Source organism: Sminthopsis crassicaudata, chromosome 2 (genome assembly GCF_048593235.1).
Source record: "Sminthopsis crassicaudata isolate SCR6 chromosome 2, ASM4859323v1, whole genome shotgun sequence".
NCBI classification, from domain to species: Eukaryota; Metazoa; Chordata; class Mammalia; order Dasyuromorphia; family Dasyuridae; genus Sminthopsis; species Sminthopsis crassicaudata.
In genome coordinates this window covers 413,396,194-413,416,906 of record NC_133618.1, presented here as the reverse complement: position 1 = coordinate 413,416,906, position 20,713 = coordinate 413,396,194, and the positions used below count along the sequence as shown (strand labels likewise).

At 37.3% G+C, this 20,713-nt stretch overlaps 1 pseudogene; it reads left to right on the top strand.

The window, feature by feature from the left end:
• Nucleotides 1-8,290, top strand: part of LOC141552877 (eukaryotic translation initiation factor 3 subunit F pseudogene) — a 98,858-nt pseudogene extending 90,568 nt beyond the window's left edge.
• The last annotated feature ends 12,423 nt before the right edge of the window (nt 8,291-20,713 follow it).

Here is a 20,713-nt window from a genome sequence, read left to right as displayed (position 1 = left end):
TAAAGAAGATCCAACCCACTTTTAGTTGATCAATGATGGACAGAAACAACTACAGCCAGAGAAGGAACACTGGGAAGTGAATGTAAATTGTTAGCACTATTGTCTATCTACCCATATACCTTCGGAATCTAATACTTAATGTGCAACAAGAAAATTGGATTTACACACAAATATTGTATCTAGGTTATATTGTAACACATGTAAAATGTATGGGATTGGACTTCCTGCCAAGATGGCGGCGTGGAGACAGACAGCTGCTTGAGCTCCTCATTTTCTCTCAGAACTTACTTCATGACAAGCCTCAGACTTAATGCTTGACCCAGAAAGAAAACCACAGATAATCACCAAGAGAAGACATCCTTGAAAGTCGCCAGAAAAGGTCTGTGTTTGCTCGGGGGAGGGTCGATCAGACTGGGCGCAGACTGAGGGCAGGCAAGCTAGAGCAAGACAGGCAGCTCACACAGCTTGGACCTGAGGGGAAGGGGTACGACCTCTGACGTTTCTGCGAAGGGGCTTTTACCCCAGTGTGGATACTCCGTCTTGGCAGCAAGCCGGGAGCAGCAGAGAGGGTGTGAACACCAGAGGTGAAGATTAAAGCCCCAGAAGGCCGGCATCTCTTGGAACCCGGCCACTCCCAACCCCCACATGGACTGACTCAGCTCGTTCTCAGAGCCTCAGGGTGCAGACTTAGTACAGTCATAGCTGTTCTGTTAGTGGCTCTCTGCTGCCCTACCCCCAGTCTGTAGAGGAAGCCCATTAACACCATCCAGCCCCATCCCCCACAAAACAGACCAATTGTTTCTCTTGTCAGTTTGTTTTCTTTGATTCCTACTCTGACAAAATGAACAAAAAAGTCAAAAGGGCTCTAACCATTGACAGCTTCTGTGTGGAGAGGGAGCAGACTTCAAATGCTGAGGAGACTAGGAACAGACTGTCCCCAGATGTATCCCCTGGAAGGGATATAACCTACTCTTCAATACAAAAGAACCTCATAGAGGAAATCAGAAAGGCTCTCACAGGAGAGCTGGAGGAGAAATGGGAAAAGGAAAGGGAAGCTTGGCAAGAGAGCCTGGAGAAGTCATCCCATGCATTCAAAGACAGAGTGGATAAAGAAATCAAATCATTGAGAAACAAGATTAGTGAGCTGGAAAAGGTAAACAACTCCAAGGAAAACAGGATTAGTGAGCTGGAAAAAGAAAACAGCTCTCTAAAAAATAAAATGGATAAAATGGAAAAAAATTCCATAGAAGATAAAAACTCAATTGGACAATTACAAGGAGATATAAAAAAAGTGAGTGAAGAAAATACATCATTGAAAATTAGACTGGAACAAGTAGAAATGAATGACTCAAGGAGATACCAAGAAGTAGTCAAGCAAAACCAGAGAAATGAAACAATTGAAAAGAATGTCAAGTACCTTACTAGAAAGACAATAGACCTGGAAAACAGATCCAGGAGAGACAATTTGAGAATAATTGGACTCCCTGAAAAATGTGAGGAAAAAAAGAGCTTGGACACCATTTTCGAGGAAATTATCAAAGAGAACTGCCCACACGTTCTGGAAACAGAGGGTAAAATAGACATTGAAAAAATTCATTGATCACCTACTGAAAGGGACCCTAAAATCAAAATGCCAAGAAATATAGTGGCCAAGTTCAAGAACCATCAGACAAAGGAAAAGATATTGGAAGCTGCTAGAAAAAAGCAATTCAGATATGGAGGACCCACAATAAGGATAACCCAGGATCTAGCAGCATCCACATTAAAAGAACACAGGGCCTGGAACATGATAATCCGAAAGGCTAAGGAACGTGGTATGCAGCCAAGAATAATGTACCCAGCAAGAATGAGCATCATTTTCCAGGGAAGAAGATGGACATTTAATGAAATAAATGAATTCCACCTATTTTTGATGAAAAAACCAGACCTACATAAAAGGTTTGATCTCCAAATACAGAACTCAAAAGATTTCTAAAAAGGTAAAAAGAAATCTTGAGAACTATACTTCTGCCAAAAAAGATATGTAAAGAACATATGTACAATTTGTCTTAGAAACTAGAGGTGGAAAGGAGATTATATCATAAAAAAGTGTAAAGTGGTGGTACTACATCTCATGAAGAGGCAAAGGTAACCTATTAGATTTGAGAGAAAAGAAAGAGGGAGATGAACATAGTGTGTATCAATAGACATATTCGATTTATGGTGAAACTTCTTCCACTTCATTGAAAAGTGAAAGGGAAGGAGTAAGCTAAGGGGAAGGGAAAACAGAAATTTCGAGGAAAAGGGGTAAAATAAGGGAAGGATCTTTAAGGTGGGGGAGGGATCCTAAAAAGGGAGGGCTGTGAAAAGCAAGTGGTGTCACTAGTTTAATACTGGGTAGGGGGGTAAAAGGGAAGGAAAGGGGAAAGCATAAGCAGGGGTTAATAGGATGGCAAGCAATATAGAATTAGTCCTTCTAACCATAAATGTGAATGGGGTAAACTGCCTCATAAAGAGGAAGCAGTTAGCAGACTGGATTAAAAGTCAGAATCCTACTATATGTTGTTTACAGGAAACAAACCTGAAACAGGGTGATACATTCAAACTAAAAGTAAAAGGGTGGAGCAGAATCTATTATGCTTCAGGCAAAACCAAAAAAGCAGGAGTAGCCATCCTCATCTCAGATCAAACAAAAACAAAAATTGATCTAATTAAAAGAGATAAGGAAGGGCATTATATCCTGCTAAAGGGCACCATCAATAATGAAGCAGTATCAATATTAAACATATATGCACCTAGTTGTGCAGCATCTAAATTCTTAAAAGAGAAATTAAGAGAGCTGCAAGAGGAAATAGATAGCAAAACTATAATAGTGGGAGATCTCAACCTTGCACTCTCAGAATTAGATAAATCAAACCACAAAATAAATAAGAAAGAAGTCAAAGAGGTAAATAGAATACTAGAAAAGTTTGATATGATAGATCTTTGGCGAAAGCTAAATGGAGACAGAAAGGAATATACTTTCTTCTCAGCAGTTCATGGAATCTATACAAAAATTGATCATATACTTAGGGCATAAAAACCTCAAAATCAAATGCAGTATGGCAGAAATAGTAATGCATCCTTTTCAGACCATAATGCAATCAAAATTACATTTAATAAAAAGCCAGGGGAAAATAGACCAAAAAATAGTTGGAAACTAAATAATCTTATACTAAAGAATGATTGGGTAAAACAGCAAATCATAGACATAATTAATAACTTCACCCAAGAAAATGACAATAATGAGACATCATACCAAAATGTGTGGATACAGCCAAAGCAGTAATAAGGGGAAATTTTATATCTCTACAGGCCTACTTGCATAAAATAGAGAAAGAGAGGGCCAACGAATTGGGCTTACAACTAAAATTGCTAGAAAAGGAACAAATTAAAAACCCCCAGACAAGCACAAAACTTGAAATTCAAAAAATAAAAAGTGAGATTAATAAATTTGAAAGTAAAAAAACTATTGAATTAATTAATAAAACTAAGAGTTGGTTTTATGAAAAAACCAACAAAATAGACAAACCCTTATTAAACCTGATTAAAAAAAGGAAAGAGAAAAAGCAAATTGTTAGTCTTGAAAATGAAAAGGGTGAACTCATCACCAATGAAGAGGAAATTACAACAATAGTTAGGAGCTACTTTGCTCAACTTTATGCAGATAAATTCGATAACTTAAATGAAATGGAAGAATACCTTCAAATATATAACTTGCCCAGATTAACAGAGGAAGAAGTAAGTAGTCTAAATAGTCCCATCTCAGAAAAAGAAATAGACCAAGTTATTAACCAACTTCTTAAGAAAAATCCCCAGGACCAGATGGATTTACAGGTGAATTCTACCAAACATTTAAAGAACAATTAGCCCCAATGCCATATAAACTATTTGAAAAAATAAGGAATGAAGGAGTCCTACCAAATTCCTTCTATGACACAGACATGGTACTGATACCTAAACCAGGTAGATCGAAAACTATAGACCAATTTCCTTAATGAATATTGATGCTAAAATCTTAAATAAGATATTAGCAAAAAGACTTCAGAAATTTATCCCCAAAATAATACACTATGACAAAGTGGGATTTATACCAGGAATGCAGGGCTGGTTTAATATTAGGAAAACTATTAGTATAATTGACTATATTAATAATCAAATTATTAAAAACCATATGATTATTAATAAAAACCATATGATCATCTCAATAGATGCAGAAAAAGCATTTGATAAAATCCAACATCCATTCCTACTAAAAACTCTTGAGAGTATAGGAATAAATGGACTATTCCTTATAATAATAAGGAGCATATATTTAAAACATTCAGTAAACATCATATGTAATGGTGATAAACTAGAACTTTTCCCTGTAAGATCAGGAGTGAAATAAGGTTGCCCACTATCACCATTACTATTCAATATAGTACTAGAAACACTAGCCTTGGCAATAAGAGCCGAGAAAGAGATTCAAGGAATTAGAGTAGGAAATGAGGAAATCAAATTATCACTTTTCGCAGATGAACCTAGATGAACTTAGAGAACCTCAAAGACTCTGCTAAAAAGCTATTAGAAATAATTCAGAATTTTAGCAAAGTGGCAGGATACAAAATAAATCCACATAAATCCTCAGCATTTTTATACATTACCAACACAATCCAACAGCAAGACATACAAAGAGAAATTCCATTCCAAACAACATGTTGAGAGTATAAAATATTTGGGAATCCATCTACCAAAGAATAGTCAGGAATTATATGAGAAAAATTACAAAACACTTGCCAAAAAAATAAAGTCAGATTTAAATAATTGGTAAGACATTCAGTGCTCTTGGATAGGCCGAGCGAATATAATAAAGATGACAATACTCCCCAAACTAATCTATTTATTTAGTGCTATACCAATCAGACTCCCAAGAAACTATTTTAATGACTTAGAAAAAATAACAACAAAAGTCATATGGAAGAATAAAAGGTCGAGAATTGCAAGGGAACTAATGAAAAAAAAGTCAGAGGAAGGTGGTCTAAATGTACTTGATTTAAAGCTATATTATAAAGCAACAGTCACCAAAACCATTTGGTATTGGCTAAGAAATACACTAGTTGATCAGTGGCATAGGTTAGGTTCACAGGGCAAGATAGTGAATAAAAATAGCAATATAATCTTTGAGAAACTCAAAGATCCCAAATTTTGGGATGAGAATTCATTATTTGACAAAAACCGCTGGGAAAACTGGAAATTAGTATGGCAGAAACTAGGCATGGACCCACATTTAACACCACATACTAAGATAACATCAAAATGGGTCCAAGATTTAGGCATAAAGAACAAAATAATAAATAAATTGGAGGAACATGGGATGGTTTACCTCTCAGACTTGTGGAGGAGGAAGGAGTTTGTGTCCAAGTGAGAACTAGAGAGCATTATTGATCACAAAATAGAAAATTTTGATTACACCAAATTAAAAAGTTTCTGCACAAACAAAACTAATGAAAACAAGATTAAAAGGGAAGTAACAAATTGGGAAAACATTTTTACAGTTAAAGGTTCTTATAAAGGCCTCCTCTCCAAAATATACAGAGAATTGACTTTAATTTATAAGAAATCAAGCGATACTCCAATTGATAAATGGTCAAAGGATATGAACAGACAATTTTCAGATGATGAAATTAAAACTATTTCCACTCATATGAAAGAGTGTTCTAAATCACTATTGATCAGAGAAATGCAAATTAAGACAACTCTGAGATATCATTACACACCTGTCAGATTGGCTAAGATGACAGGAACAAATAACGATGAATGTTGGAGGGGCTGTGGGAAAACTGGGACACTGATGCATTGTTGGTGGAGTTGTGAAAGAATCCAACCATTCTGGAGAGTAATCTGGAATTATGCCCAAAAAGTTATCAAACTGTGCATACCCTTTGACCCAGCCATACTACTACTGGGCTTGTATCCCAAGGAAATACTAAAGAAGGGAAAGGGACCTGTATGTGCCAAAATGTTTGTGGCAGCCCTTTTCATAGTGGCTAGAAGCTGGAAGATGAATGGATGTCCATCAATTGGAGAATGGTTGGGTAAATTATGGTATATGAATGTTATGGAATATTATTGTTCTATAAGAAATGACCAACAGAAGAAATACAGAGAGGCTTGGAGAGACTTACATCAACTGATGCTAAGTGAAACAAGCAGAACCAGAAGATCATTATACACTTCAACAATGATACTATACGAGGTTGTATGCTGATGGAAGCTGATATTTTCAACATAGAGAAGAGCTAATCCAATTCCAATTGATTAATGATGGACAGAATTAGCTACAGCCAGAAAAGGAACACTGGGAAATGTGTGTAAACTGTTATTTTTACCTTCTGAATCCAATTCTTCCCGTACAACAAAAAATTCTACACACATATATTGTATCTAGAATATACTGTAATATATTTAACATGTATAAGACTACCTGCCATCTGGGGGAGGGGCTTGGGGGAGGAAGGGAAAAAATCTGAATAGAAGTAAGTGCAAGGGATAATGTTGTAAAAAATTACCCATGCATATGTAATGTCAAAAAAAAGTTACAATTATAAAATAAAATAAAAATTAAATTATATTTAAAAAAATGTATGGGATTGCCTGTCATCTAGGGGAGGGAGTAGAAGGAGGGAGGGGAAAATTTGGAAAAATGAATACACGTGATAATGTTATAAAAAATTACTCATTCATATATACTGTCAAAAAATTTTATAATTATAAAATTAATTAAAAAATGAACATCTAAAAAAAAAGGAAATAGAGTAGTTGATCAGTGGAATAGATTAGGTTCACAGGACAAGAGAGTGAATAAAAATAGCAATCTAATATTTGACAAAAGCAAAGATCCCAACTTTTGGGATAAGAATTCATTATTTGACAAAAATTACTGGGAAAACTGGAAATTAGTATGGCAGAAACTAGGCATAATACCACATACTAAGATAAAATCAAAATGGGTCCATGATTTAGGCATCAAGAACAAGATCATAAATAAATTAGAGGAGCCTTTCCCGGTTCGACAACATAGCGGCTGCGAAGGCCGCCTTGGGTTCCTCTCCAACTTCGAGTCCGTCCCTGACCCCAAGTCCGGTGTCTAACCCGGATCCCGCACCAGCCTCCGCCCTGGCTCCCACCCCGGCCCCGCCACAGTCCCAGGGACAGGCCCCGGCGTCTGCACCTCCGCCGGCAGCTCCCACCTCTGTGCTGGCGCCGGCGCCCCTCAGGCCTGGACTCCCTGGGCCGTTCCCCGGCGGCCGCGTGGTCCGACTGCAACCGGTCATCTTCGCTTCCATTGTAGATAGATTCGAGCGCCGCAACGAGGGCGCGGGCCGCGTCATCGTCACCTTGCTGGGAACAATCGACAAACACTCAGTAGAAGTAACCAACTGTTTTTCTGTACCACATAATGAGTCTCAAGATGAGGTTCCTGTGGACATGGAATTTGCTAAGAATATAGCAAGAAAGTCTCTCCCAGTGAGCTTATTCTCGGATGGTATGACACAGGCCATGACATCACAGAACACTCAGTGCTGATTCATGAGTACTACAGCAGAGAGGCCCACAGCCCCATCCATCTCACTGTGGACACCAGCCTCCAGAATGGACGAATGAGCATCAAGGCCTATGTCAGTGCTTCCATGGGTGTTCCTGGAAAAAACGATGGGAGTGATGTTCACTCCACTGACAGTGAAATATGTTTACTATGACACTGAGCGGATTGGAATTGACCTGATCATGAAGACATGTTTCAGCCCCAACCATGTGATTGGCCTTTCAAGTGATCTACAACAAGTTGGTGGGGCATCTGCCCGGATACAAGATGCCCTCAGCACAGTGTTGCAGTATGCCAAAGATGTGCTGTCTGGAAAGATGTCAGCTGACAATATCGTGGGCCGCTTCCTGATGGGCCTGGTTAACCAAGTTCCCAAAATTGCTCCTGAGGATTTCGAGACCATGCTGAACAGCAACATCAATGACCTGTTGATGGTGACCTACCTTGCCAACTTAACACAGTCTCAGATTGCTCTCAATGAGAAACTTGTGAGCCTGTGAGGAAGCCCAGTGAGCAGCAGCTACAGCCAGCAACTCCATCTGATATGGGTTCTCCTTTGGTCTAACACAGGATAGAGTAGAAGAAAAGTGGATTCTTCTTTAACCATCATCTTTAAGTTGCCTGTTTCTGTAGATGAGCTGTTTATAACTCCAAATAAACCACAGACATCCCTTTTCAAAAAATAAATAAACAAATAAATAAATAAACAAATAAATAAATAAATAAGTAAATAACTAAATAATTAAATAAGTCAATCAATCAATCAATAAATAGATTAGAGTAACATAGGATAGTTTACCTCTCAGACTTGTGGAGGAGGAAGGAATTTGTCACCAAAGGAGAACTAGAGATCATTATTGATCACAAAATAGAAAATTTTGATTACATTAAATTAAGAATCTTTTGTATAAACAAACTAATGCAAACAGGATTAGAAGGAAAGTAACAAGCTGGGAAAACATTTTTACAGTTAAAGGTTCTTATAAAGGCCTCATCTCCAAAATATACAGAGAACTGACTGTAATTTGTAAGAAATCAAGTCATTCTCCAATTGATAAGTGGTCAAAGGATATGAACAATTTTCAGATGATGAAATTGAAACTATTTCCACTCATATGAAAGAGTATTCCAAATCACTATTGATCAGAGAAATGCAAATTAAGACAACTCTGAGATACTACTACACACCTGTCAGATTGGCTGAGATGACAGGAACAAATAATGATGAATGTTGGAGGGGCTGTGGGAAAACTGGGACACCGATGCATTGTTGGTGGAGTTGTGAAAGGATCCAATCATTCTGGAGAGCAATCTGGAATTATGCCCCAAAAGTTATCAGACTCTGCATACCCTTTGATCCAGCAGTGCTACCACTGGGAAAGGGACCTGTATGTGCCAAAATATTTGTGTCAGCCCTTTTTGTAATGGCTAGAAACTAGAAAATGAATGGATGCCCATCAATTGGAGAATGGTTGGGTAAATTATGGTATATGAATGTTACGGAATATTATTGTTCTATATGTAATGACCAACAGGATGAATACAGAGAGGCTTGGAGAAACTTAAATCAACTGATGCTTAGTGAAATGAGGATGTATTCTGATGGAAGTGAATATCTTCATCATAGAGAAGAGCTAATCCAATTCCAGTTGATCAATGATGGACAGAATCAGCTACACCCAGAGAAGGAACACTGGGAAATGAGTATAAACTGTTAGCATTATTTTTGTTTTTCTCCCCAGGTTATTTTTATCTTCCTAATCCAATTCTTCCTTTGCAACAACAACAACAACAACTTTTATATATATATATATATATATATATATATATATATATATATATATATATATATATATATATATATATATATATATACACCCAGGTTACTTATACCTTTGGAATCCAATACTTAATGTGCAACAAGAAAATTGGATTTACACACATATATTGTATGTATATTGTATCTAGGTTATACTGTAACACATGTAAAATGTATGGGATTGCTTGTCATCTAGGGGAGGGAGTAGAAGGAGGGAGGGGGAAATTTGGAAAAATGAATACAAGGGATAATGTTATAAAAAATTACTCATGCATATATACTGTCAAAAAATTTATAATTATAAAATTAATTAAAAAATGAACATCTTAAAAAAAAGGAAATAGAGTAGATGATCAGTGGAATAGATTAGGTTCACAGGACAAGAGAGTGAATAAAAATAGCAATCTAATATTTTTCTAATATCCTGCGGAAGTATACTTATGATACTGGACTTTGTTTAGAAGACCGCAGACCTCAGTTTTCTTCAGTGTATTCCCTCATCTTCTGAAGTCAGTGTTTTTAATTTTACCTAGTAAAATAGGGCAAGACTGAAAGAAAGAAAAATCAGATATATCCTGTCTTACTTTCTTTTTCTCTCGATATCATATAGTACATTATTAGAAAAAATTTACCTTTAGCCGGAATCTAAAACTTTTCTTGGATTTAATTGCATAGATATTCGTTAAATAATAGCAACTCCTTTGCAGGGTTGTTGGGAAGATTAAATAGAGATTATATTTATAAAGCACTTAGCACAATGCTTGCATATCATATACTCTAAATTAAAACTTCTTCCTTCCTTCCTTCCTCCCTCCCCTGTCTCCTTTCTTCTCTCCCTTCCTTTCTCCTTCTTTCCTTCCTATAACTGTGATACTTATTTAACATTTTTTAATATTTTGAGTTCCAAATCCCCTCACTCTTTTCTACTCTTCATCACTCACTGAGAAGACAGGCAAAATGATATCAATTATGCATGTGAAATTGTACAAAACACATTTTTTATTACCCATAACACAATAATTTTTTTAAGTGAGAAAATTATACTTCAATTTGCATCCAGAATTCAACAACTGTTTCTGGAGGTGGAAAAGATTTCACATCATGGGCCATTTGGAATTTTTTTGCATCATTGTGTTGATCAGAATAACCAAATCTTTTATAGTTGATTATCATTGTTACATTGTTGTCACTATACATAATGATCACCTGGTTCTTGTCATTACTTTACTTCAGTTTATATAGCCATAGTCCTGTTTTTTTAAAACTACATTCCTCATCATTTCTTTTAGTACAATAGCACTCCATCATAATCAGATGCCAAAACTTGTTCAGCCATTTCCCAATTGATGAGCATTCCTTTAGTTTCCAATTCTTTGTGAGCAGAAAAAGAGCTGCTATAAATATTGCTTTTTATACATTTGTGTGCTTTTTAAAATATTTCCTTTGATTTTTCTGGGATATAGATATGGTAAAGTTTAAGTCCAAAGGTAAATATAGTTGTGTAGCCCTTTGGGTTTAGTTCCAAATTGTCCTCCAACTAATCGGACTAGTTCAGAACCCCATGAACACTTTGTTAATTTACGTTCCTCCCCTTCTCTCTAGCATTTGTCATTTCTGATAGATGTGAAGTGGGACCTCAGAGTTATTTTAGATCAGATTTAACTGATCAATAATAATTTATAATAATTTTGTCACATAACTATAGCCCAGTTTAAATACCCCCAACATTGCCTATTCATATTTTTGGCCATTTATCAATTGGGGACTTAGTTCCCTATATGTTTGAGAAATGAGGCTGTAGGAAAGAAACTTGGTATAAAATTATTGTATTATTTTAGCATGTAGTTTTTCTTATTATATCATTTAATTATGTATATTTTTGTTTTTGTTTTGTTTGAGATTTTGATTGTTGCCCCTATCTCTTTAACTTCTGCTGAAGCATAATAAATTTTGGTCCAATCCTAAATTTAAACTTGGTGTGTTTCTTTTTAAGGTGTATATCTTTAAGGTATCTCTAAAAAACATATTTCTGGATTTTGGATCCTAACGGACTTTTGCTATGAACTTCTGTTTTATACATGAGATCACTGCATTTGCTTTTACAATTATGATTACAGAGTATGCCCTTTCAGTTCTTCAGTTTATCTTTCTTACTCTTGTCTCTCCTCATTTATTTATTGTGCTTCTTACCACTACCTCTTCTGATCAGTCCTTCCTTTCTTTAGTTTTTATCATTTCCCTTTATATGCAATTGAATGTTTCTCTGTGTATTTGTGTGTGCATGCATGCATACACATATATACATATATTCTCTTTTAGGAGAAATTTTTCTCTGATTCTGTCTCTCTCTCCCACATTCTCTCAATGCATTCTTCTTTCTTACCTCTTTTGTAGAATCATCTCAATTAAATTAATTTATAAACATGTCCTTGCAAATATATTACTAATGAGGAAAGTTCTTAGGATTTACATTTATCATCTTCCCATGTAGCAATGTAAAATTGGACTTTATTGATACCCTTATGATTATTCTTTCTTGTTTAGCTTTTTATGCTTTTCATGTCTTTTTTTATATGTCAAATTTTCTTTTTTTATTAATTTTATAATTATAATTTTTGACAGTACATATGCATGAGTAATTTTTTTTACAGCATTATCCCTTGTATTCAGTTTTCCAAATTTTCCCCTAACTCCCCTAGAAGACAGGCAATCCCATACATATTAAATGTGTTACAGTATAACCTAGACACAATATATGTGTGTAAATCCAATTTTCTTGTTGCATGATAAGAATTGGATTCCGAAGGTATAAGTAATGTGGGTAGAAAGACAGTAGTGCAAACAGTTTACATTCAATTCCCAGTGTTCCTTCTCTGGGTGTAGCTGTTTCTGTCCATCACTGGTCAACTGGAAGTGAATTGGATCTTCTTTATGTTTAAGATATCCACTTCAATTAGAATATATTTTCATACAGTATTGATGTTGAAGTGTATAGTGATCTCCTGGTTCTGCTCATTTCACTCAGCATCAGTTCATGTAAGTCTCTGCAAACCTCTCTGTATTCCTCCTGTTGGTCATTTCTTACAGAGCAATGATATTCCATAACATTTATATACCATAATTTACCCAACCATTCTCTAATTGATGGACATCCATGAATTTTCCAGTTTCTAGACACTACAAAAAGAGCTACCACAAACATTTTGGCACATACAGGTCCCTTTCCCATCTTTAGTATTTCTTTGGGATATAAGCCCAGTAGTAGCACTGCTGAATCAAAGGTTATGCAGTTTGATAACTTTTTGGGCATAGTTCCAAATAGCTCCCCAGAATGGCCGGATTCTTTCACAACTCCACCAACAATGCATCAGTGTCCCAGTTTTCCCACATCCCCTCCAACATTCATCATTATTAATTCCTGTCATCTTAGCCAATATGACAGGTGTGTAGTGGTATATCAGAGTTGTCTTAATTTGCATTTCTCTGATCAATAGTGATTTGGAATACTCTTTCATATGAGTGGAAATAGTTTCAATTTCATCCTCTGAAAATTGTCCGTTCATATCCTTTCACCATTTATCAATTGGAGTATGGTTTGATTTCTTATAAATTAGAGTCAGTTCTCGATATATTATTGAAATGAGGCCTTTATCAGAAGCTTTAACTGTAAAAATATTTTCCCAATTTGTTACTTCCCTTCCAATCTTGTTTGCATTAGTTTTGTTTGTACAAAAGTTTTTTTTTAATTTGATGTAATCAAAATCTTCTATTTTGTGATCAATAATGATCTCTAGTTCTCCTTCAGTCATAAGTTCCTTCCTCCTCCATGGGTCTGAGAGGTAGATTATCCTCTGTTCCTCTAATGTATTTATGATCTCATTCTTTATGCCTAAATCATGGAACCATTTTGATTGTATCTTAGTATGTGGTGTTAAGGTCCATATCTAATTTCTGCCATACTAATTTCCAGTTTTCACAACACTGTTTTTCAAATAATGAATTCTTATCCCAAATGTTGCTATCTTTGGGTTTGTCAAATACTAGATTGCTATAGTTGTACCCTATTTTGTCCTGTGTATCTAATCTGCTCCACTGATAGACTATTTCTTAGCCAATACCAAATGATCTTGGTGACTGCTGCTTTATAATATAGCTTTATATCAGGTACAGCTAGACCACCTTCATCTGAATTTTTTTTTCATTAATTCCCTTGAAATTCTCAACCTTTTATTATTCCATATGAATTTTGTTGTTATTTTTTCTAGGTCATTAAAATATTTTCTTGGGAGACTGATTGGTATAGGACTAAATAAATAGATTAGTTTGGGGAGTATTGTCATCTTTATTATATTCACTCGGCCTATCCAAGAGCACTTAATGTCTTTCCAATTATTTAAATATGACTTTATTTTTGTGGCAAGTGTTTTGTAATTTGCTCATATAATTCCTCTCTTTTCTTTGGCAGATGGATTCCCAAATATTTTATACTCTTGACAATTGTTTTGAATGGAATTTCTCTTTGGATCTCTTGTTGTTGCATTTTGTTGGTGATGTATAAAAATGCTGAGGATTTATGTGGATTTATTTTGTATCCAGCAACTTTGCTAAAGTTGTGAATTGTTAGCTATATTCAATCCCTGGACCTGGGCCCCTCATCCCATTTCCCTGAATTATTTTACACTCTGATGCCCAATGGAATCCTCTGTTGCCTTTTGGGCATGGGGTTTTAGGTTTTCTTTCACCCTGTCTTCTCACTGTATCTCCATACCTACACTGAGCTCTTAGATGTCCAATTTTTCCACATTGAAAACATCTCCAAGTTTCTCTAGAAGGCCCTTGCCAGGAGGGACCCTGCCTTTCCACATTCATCATTGTTCGGGTGTAAAAAGCATTTGTTCCCACTGTAGCACAGCGTCTTATGATCTCCTCTAAAGGAGCATCTTTGTCTAATCCCCATATAATTCTTTTGCAAATCTCATTGGCATTTTCCTTAGCCAGATGTCTGGTCATTATTTCTGTAGCTGCATTTTCTCCAATAGTTCTTTTGACAGCAGTTTGCAAACGTCCCACAAAATCCGCAAAAGGTTCATTGGGACCTTGCTGTATTTTAGTGAAAGCCTCTCCACGATCTTTCTGTCCAGGGAGGACACCCCAAGCTTTTATTGCAGCCTTAGCAATTTGTTCATATATTGTCATGGTATAATTAATCTGTTCCGAATTCTCTCCATGCTGACCTTCACCAGCTAAGTGCTCAAAAGTGAATTGTGTGTTAACTCCTATTTCCAAATTGCATCTGACTTGAATTTTACATAATTCATGAAATTCTGCAAGCCATAGCAAATTTTCTCCAGGTTCCAGACATGTCCTTGCTATGGATTTCCAATCATTTGGGGTTAGGACTTCATAAGACAAACCATCTAGTAACATTTTAACATAAGCTGATGTAGCCCCATAAAGGGTACAACCTTTTTTCAAATCTTTAATTTTATTCAAATCTAAAGGTGCATATCTTCTCCTTTTTTGACCTACAGAGTCAATATTTTCAATCACAGGATATGCATGTATAAAATCACTTATATCCTGTCCTTCTCTCTTAGCTTTAACCAATGCTTTTTCTAATCTTGTCATAGGCTTAGGCTGCTTCACAGGCAATTCTGTTTGTGTTTCTGCTTCTTCCCCTCCTTCTTCCTCCACCTCTGAATGTGGGGTTGATGTGGGCCTGTCAATAATCTGTTATCTAGGCAGGGTTGAAGCTTCTTCAAGAGAATCATACCATAATTCCTCATTTAAATCCTCTTGCTCTAGGGAAAGATCTTGATCTTTCCTTTTTTCCTCACACTTCCTCCTCTGTTCATTTTTAAAACTTTTCCTTCTCCTACAACTTGCTTGATAGTTTAAGGCTAATTGAACTATGTTGTAGATATAAAATACTTCTGCAGAAATTGAACGAGGCCCATTTTTTTGCATGAAATTCTTTCATTTCAAATCCCACTAGCTTCCATTTATCTACATCTATCTTTTCTTCCTCTAAGAACCAAGGGGATGTGCGTCTTAATGCAGCCAAGAGTTTAGCAATCTGTACCCATGTTACAAGTAAACTCTGCTCCTCAATTATCTTGATTATACTCTCTATAGTACCACTCCTGAATGGGGGTGGAGCTGAGGTTGCTTCTGGGGCTGGGGTTGAGTCGGCTGAGGTCCAGGGATTGTCGTGGTAGACACCTTTTCAGGATTCACATTTGCAATGCCAGCAGCAAAAGAGACAGCCCGAGTGGTCACTGAATTCCTTATACAAGCATTTGCAATTATGGGTGTGCCACAAGCATTAAAAACAGACAATGGACCTGCATATACGTCCAAACATTTTACACACTTTTGTGCACAGTATAAGATTTTACATACCATGGGCATACCCTTTAATCCTCAAGGGCAGGCAATAGTAGAGAGAAGAAACAGAGATATTAAGACACTCCTCCAAAAATCGAAAGAAAGGGGGGGGGATTGAATATAGCTAACATCTGCCCCATTTCAGATATAAGAGATTCCTGGTTTAGCCCTTAACAAGTTAAGTTCCTTATTTATCTATTAGCACGCTCACTTAATCTTTAACAAAGTTTCCTCGTTACTCACAGTTCTGGGTTAGAGAGACTGAGATCTGGATGGGAGGCTTTTCCACTGGAATCAGGACCGTGTCTGTCCCTGTTCGGGGAGCAAAATTGTGAAGGTCTGGTCTAGCTCCTTTTGTCAGGATAAGCAAAAGTCCTTGCCCCACGTGTGGACGCCAAATGTAGCGTGCTGTTGTCTCCAGAAGCTGCCGGATCGCTCTCTGGGAAGAGATCTGCTGTGTCTACTCAAATCTCTCAGACAGATTCTTCTTCCTGTAATGAACCGTTGTCTCCAGGCAGTTGCTGTTAACTCTTGTCCAGAGAAGTGACTTCCCTTCCTGCAGAGAGCTGCCTTCCCTTCCTGCAGAGAGCTGCATCAAGCCAGATGTAGTGCAGAGTCTTCTCCTTGAATCTCCTCCAGCTCTTATCCTTCTCCAGGCAGACTGACTTTCCAGGCCCACTGTTGTCTCTTTTTTCCTCCCAGAGAATGGGCATGGGATAATGCAAGGGCTTCTGGGAAGAACCACTTCAGCCAATGAGCTTGCTCCTTCTATCAAGTCAACCTGAGTTCTCACCTTGTAATTGTCCAGACAACCTGAATTCTCACCTTGTCACTGTCCAGACAACCTGAGTTCTCACCTAGTAATCCTAACAGTGAATTATTTCTAATAACATTTTATTAGAATCTCTGGGGTTCTCTAAGTATACCATCATATCATCTGCAAATAGTGATAGTTTGATTTCCTCATTACCTACTCTTATTCCTTTAATCTCTTTCTTGCCTCTTATTTCCGAGGCCAGCATTTCTAATACAATATTGAATAGTAATGGTGATAGTGGGCAACCTTGTTTCCTTCCTGATCTTACTGGGAAAGGTTGCAGTTTTTCCCCATTGCATATGATGCTTACTGATGGTTTTAAATATATGCTCCTGACTATTTTAAGGAATAATCCATTTATTCCTATACTCTCAAGTGTTTTTAATAGAAATGGATGTTGGATTTTATCAAATGCTTTTTCTGCATCTATTGAGATGATCATATGGTTTTTATTAATTTGATTATTAATATGGTCAATTATAGTAATAGTTTTCTGTAACGAGCTGCCGTCTCCAGAAGCTGCCAGATCGCTCTCTGGGAAGAGATCTGCTGTGTCTACTCAAATCTTTCCGACAGATTCTTCTTCCTGTAGTGAACCGTTGTCTCCAGGCAGTTGCTGTTAACTCTTGTCCTTAGAAGTGACTTCCCTTCCTGCAGAGAGCCCCGTCAGGCCTGATGTAATGCAGAGAGTCTCCTCTTTCTCTGAGAGTCCTCTCTTTTATTCTCCCAGAGAATGGGCGTGGGATAATGCAAGGGCTTCTGGGAAGAACCACCCCAGCCAATGAGCTTGCCCCCTCTATCAAGTCAACCTGAGTTCTCACCTTGTAATTGTCCAGAAAACCTGAGTTCTCACTTAATAATCCTAACATCTCCCCCTTTCTTTTGATTTAGAACATAGGACAGTCATGACCTTGAAACATAAATCCATCAATATGGGAAGTGTTACAGATAATTACATAAATTACATAAGCATATAGTAACATAGTAACATAACACATGCTAGAAGTATATAACATAATTGAAAATTTATAAATGTCCATAAGTCCATTGTCCATTAGTCTCATCTTGTGTGAGGAAGTCCAATGATTCCTGCTGGTTTTAAAGTTCTTTAACAGTCTTCTTATTATCCATGCTCTTTCAGTGTCAGATGTTTCTTAGATCTTCTCCTTTATTTTGAGGTCTTTCTCTTTTTCTGTCTCTCTCTGATGGACAAGGCGAATATGACTCGTTGGCACCCATCTGATTCCTTCTCCTGCTGAAGAAATACAAGCAAACCCTCTCCCCCAGGCAGTTAACCTATCTGGTCCCTTCCATTCACCACTTTCTGGATCTCTCCACATCACCTGGCGATTATCTAAGGACAGTGGAGATGCTCTCATTGGACACTGCCCTTCTGGTGGGTTATAAAACCTGTCTGCTGGAGCCAGTGCATCTTTGTCAAAAATTAGAAAATTAATGGTATAGAGAACTAAATTTAGAAGTTCCCTAGGGCTACCTGTGGCTCCCCCTTTCTTTTGTTTTTGGAGGAGTGTCTTAATATCTCTGTTTCTTCTCTCTACTATTGCCTGCCCTTGAGGATTAAAGGGTATGCCCGTGGTATGTAAAATCTTATACTGTGCACAAAAGTGTGTAAAATGTTTGGACGTATATGCAGGTCCATTGTCTGTTTTTATTGCTTGTGGCACACCCATAATTGCAAAAGCTTGTATAAGGAATTCAGTGACCACTCGGGCTGTCTCTTTTGCTGCTGGCATTGCAAATGTGAATCCTGAAAAGGTGTCTACCACGACATGAATAAAAGATAGACGACCAAAAGATTTATAATGGGTCACATCCATTTGCCAGATTTCATTGGGTCTCAAACCACGAGGATTCTTCCCTGGAGGGAGTGTAGGAGCGTGGAAAGGAAGACAAGCTGTACAGCTTTTTACTATGCTCCTAGCTTCCTCTCTTGTGATTCCAAATTGTAAACGTAAAGCTCGAGCAGCCTGATGATATTTAGAATGAGATTCTTGTGCTTCCTGAAATAAAGGACTACTGGCTAACATGGTTAGAAGGCTATCTGCCTTTGAATTTCCATCAAAAATGGGACCTGGAAGTCCACTATGTGAGTGGACATGCAAGATATAAATCTTGCCTGGATGTTTTCTCACTTGCTCTTGAAGTTCCTTAAAGAGCTGATAAATATTGGAGGCTGCAAATTTTATTTGGGCTGTGGCAATTCTTTGTACTACACCTACTGAATAGGCTGAATCAGTAATTATATTTACGTCTCCTGGGTAATAAGTGAGAGCTAGCATGATAGCAAATAATTCATTCTGTTGAGTGGATTGAAAAGGAGTCCTGATTACTCTCTTTATGGTTAAATCATGAGAGTATATGGCACAAATATTTTCTTTGGAGGCATCTGTAAAGATTGTTGGTCCTTTAAGAGGAACCTTAGAAACCTTTTCTTCAAAAATCCATCGCCAATTATGTAGTAGCCGGGTAATCTTTAATGGAGATCCATGTGCAAAATTTGGAGCGGTGGCCAATAAAATTTGCCATTCTGGGATGGTCTCACAGCATACATTAATCTGTGCGTTAGTATAGAATGTGTATATTTTTTCAGGACTTATCCCAGATAATTGTATTACTCTCTTAATAGCCTTTAATAAAATCCTAGCCACAAGCACTGGGTAAGGTGTAAGGCTTTGTTCTGGTTGTGCTGGGAGGTTCACCCACTCAATCACTCTGTCTCCTTGGTGAAGGACTGCTGTGGGTGCCTCTTTTGTAGCAAAAACTGATATTTCCAAGGGTTTTTGAGTGACTCTTTCAACCACATTGGATAAAGCCAGTTCAACTTCTCTCAAAGCCTTTTGTGCTTCTTTTGTAAGCTGGTGTGGTGAATTTAAAGCACTGTCTCCCCTCAAAATGTCATATAGTGGTTGTAGTTGATTGGTAGTTAAGCCTAACACTGGACGCATCCATTGGATATCTCCTATTAATTTTTGAAAGTCATTTAAGGTGTTCAACTTCTCTGTTCTTAAGGAGAGTTTTTGTACTGTAAGCACCTTAGGATATACTTCATATCCTAAATATTGAAAAGGAGCATGTCTTTGAATTTTTTCTGTAGCTATATGCAGTTTGTAGTACTTTAATGTTTCCATGGTCCTTTGTAGACATGCCTCTAACATTTGTTCCTCAGGTGCACATCCCAAAATATCATCCATATAATGTAACAATATTACTTTTGGAAAGGCTTTTCTTACTGGAGCAAGAGCAGCTGCAACATACATTTGGCACATAGTAGGGCTGTTTTTCATTCCCTGTGGCAAAACTGTCCATTCATATCTTTTATAAGGCTCAGCCAAATTAACACTAGGCACTGAAAAAGCAAATCTTTTCATATCCTCCTTATCTAGAGGAATAGAATAGAAACAATCCTTAATGTCTATAACCCATAGAGGCCATTCTCTTGGCAACTGAGTAGGAGATGGAAGTCCAGGCTGAAGAGTTCCCATAGTTTCCATCTGTTCATTTACTCTTCTTAGATCAGTTATCATCCTCCATTTTCCAGATTTCTTTTTCACCACAAATACTGGGGAATTCCAAGGACTTAGAGAAGGCCGCAAGTGTCCTTGGTCAAGTTGTTCTTGCACTATGTCTAATAAGGCCTGAATTTTATCACTTCTTAAGGGCCACTGTTCTACCCACACTGGTGAATCAGTCTTCCACTGAATAGGAACTGGTGAAAGTGCAGGTAGGCCTTCAACAGCAGCCCTGCCTAAAAAGCCGAAGTGCTTATTTGTAATCCTATCTGCTGTAAAATGTCTCTTCCCCACAGATTGATGGGGATTTTTTCAACCACAAAAGGAGTAAAAGCTCCTGTTTCTCCTTCAAATACCCATCTCAAAGGCCTAGCACTAACTTCTGCTGCTATTGATCCTCCCACCCCAGACATATAGGTGTCTGCTTTAATCTTTGGCCAGTGACCGGGCCAATTGGCACCTCTAATAACTGTATGATCTGCACCCGTGTCTACCAATCCTTCAAATGGTATTCCGTTTATATAAATAGTAAGCATAGGTCGGTCAGCTGTCAC